This window comes from Sapajus apella, unplaced genomic scaffold (assembly GCF_009761245.1).
Source record: "Sapajus apella isolate SASKATOON/1434 unplaced genomic scaffold, GSC_monkey_1.0 scaffold9629, whole genome shotgun sequence".
Lineage (NCBI taxonomy): Eukaryota > Metazoa > Chordata > Mammalia > Primates > Cebidae > Sapajus > Sapajus apella.
In genome coordinates, this window is record NW_022446550.1 from 1 (window position 1) to 2,390 (window position 2,390).

Consider the following 2,390-nt stretch of genomic DNA (forward strand, 5'->3'; position numbering starts at 1 on the left):
GCAGTATTAAAATCAACTAAGAGTCCCTCATTCAGCACTTGCTCAAATTTCTCTGCTGACGCATTTGTTGTAGGGAGATGCCATGTCTGTGCAGGATAGGTCCTTCCTGTAGCCCTGGACACCCAAGTGTGGCAGGAGCCTTAGGAACATGGAAAGGGAGAGAATCTCCTGAGCACAGGGAGGGAGGGGCGGCTCCACATCTTCCTCTCTAAGGCCACGCCTCCTTCTCCCCCAGGTGGTCAGGACAAGCCCTTCCTGTCTGCCTGGCCCAGCGCTGTGGTGCCTCGAGGAGGACACGTGACTCTTCGGTGTCACTTGGTTGGTGGGTTTAACAACTTCACCCTGTACAAAGAAGACAGATTCCACGTTCCCATCCTCCAGGGCGTTATATTCCAGGAGAGCTTCCTCATGGGCCCCGTGACTGCAGCACATGCAGGGACCTATAGATGTTGGGTTTCTCACCCACACTCACCCACTGGGTGGACAGCACCCAGCAACCCACTGGTGATCACAGTCACAGGTCAGAGGGCTCCTCTCTGGGCTTCTCACTGTCCCACCTCCTGAATCCCAGAGCTTCTGGTGGGGTGTCCATCAGGGTCCGATCACCCAGGCCCTGACTGTATTTGGGGTAAAGGGGATTGAATACAGGGAAGTGGGTTCTGTGGTAGGAAGAATAACTGTCCCCAGTGATGGCCACATTCTCATCCCTGGAGCCTGTGACTATTTCTGTTACAGGGCAGGGGACTGAAGGGGAAGATGGAGCTCAGGTTGTTGATGAGTTGACCTTGAGATGGGGAGGCTGCCTGGACTGTCCAGCTGGGCTCAGTGTCATCACAAGTGTCCACATGAGAGGAGGAGGAAGAGGGGAGTGGGGATTAGAGCAGTGTAGTGGGAGGGAGACTCCACCAGCCACTGCGGGCTCTGAAGGTGGAGCATGGCCGGGAGCCATGAATGCAGGTGGCCTCAAGGGGCTGGAGAAGTCAAGGGAAATGATTCTCCCCTGAGTCTCCAGAGGGAACGCAGTCCTCCAGATGCCTTGATTTTAGCCCAGGAGAACTGGGTCCGATTTCTGTCTCCAGAAGTGGAAGGTTTCAGTGTGTTCTCTCCTGCTGCCATATTGTGATAATTTTCTACAGCAGCAACAGGAGACAACACAGGAACCCAAGGCAAGGACAAGTTAAGAAACGACACCAGGAGAAGGGTGGCTACCCCGAGATCAGCAAGGGGGGGTGATGCTGAGGCCACCACCAGGCTTCATCCACATAGGGAGGGGTCGATGCTCCTGGAACCAGCACCAAGGGCCGCCCTGTGGAAGCTGGGACCATGGAGAAGCACAGACATGGCAGGAGAGGCTCCCAGTTCCCACCAGGAACAGGGTGTGTGGACACGGGTGCCCACCTTACTCATCAGTTCATACCTCCTGCCAGGGATTCCAATTTGTCCAAAACGGATTGAAACAGGCTGTTCAGATCCTGGACATGCAGCCTGTCGTGGTTCCTCTTCTACCCTCATGTGGACAGTAAGAAAGAGATTAGTGGGAAACAGAAACAGCAGCCCAAGGGATGAGGCTGAGCCCAGTGGGAAGGAGTCAGGGGCTACCAGAGACAGAGACAGAGAAGAGGGAGGGAGACAGATGGAGGGATCTGCACCAGGGGTGATGGGCACAGAAAAGAGCACAGAGATGCAGAGAGGGAGGAGAGAGTCAGACACTGAGGAGGGGAAGCCTCACTCATTCCAGGTCCCAAGGATGCGATGAGAAAGAGAGACGCCTTCTAAACTCACAATCTCTCTTCCTAGGATTCTACAGAAAACCTTCCCTCCATGCCCTCCCAGGTCCCCTGGTGAAATCAGGAGAGACGGTCATCCTGCAATGCTGGTCAGATACCGTGTTTGACCACTTCCTTCTGCACAGAAAGAGGATCAATGAGGACCTCTTGCGCCTCATTGGAGAGCCCCATGATGGGGGCTCCCAGGCCAACTTCTCCATAGATCCCACGATGCCTGGCTTTCCAGGGACCTACAGATGCTACGGTTCTGTCACTCACTCCCCCTATGAGTGGTCGGCTCCCAGTGACCCCCTGGACGTTGTGATCACAGGTAAGAGTGTCCAGACATTCTTCTTATTGTCACTGGGACAGAGTGAGTGATCCAGGACTTGGAAGTCCCACGTGCTCATGAAGAATATGAGCGTGGGGTTCTTATGGAGAGAGACTGACTTGGTGAGGTGTGTACCAGCAGAGACAGAGAAACAGGAGACACAAGTACAGACCACACGTCATAACAGAGGACAGACACGGGGCCATACAGGGAGTGAGAAAACAGAGAAAGAGGTAAAGGGGACACACAGACAGACAGACATGTCCCAGAGAGAGGTGTCCTTCCATGCTGGC

General features: G+C 54.5%; 1 pseudogene across 1 annotated transcript; it reads left to right on the forward strand.

The window, feature by feature from the left end:
* The first annotated feature begins 144 nt into the window (after positions 1-144).
* On the forward strand, positions 145-2,178 carry LOC116548312 (annotated as a pseudogene). Its single transcript, XR_004267389.1, has 2 exons — positions 145-520; positions 1,798-2,178. The product of XR_004267389.1 is annotated as a killer cell immunoglobulin-like receptor 3DS1 (transcript).
* The last annotated feature ends 212 nt before the right edge of the window (positions 2,179-2,390 follow it).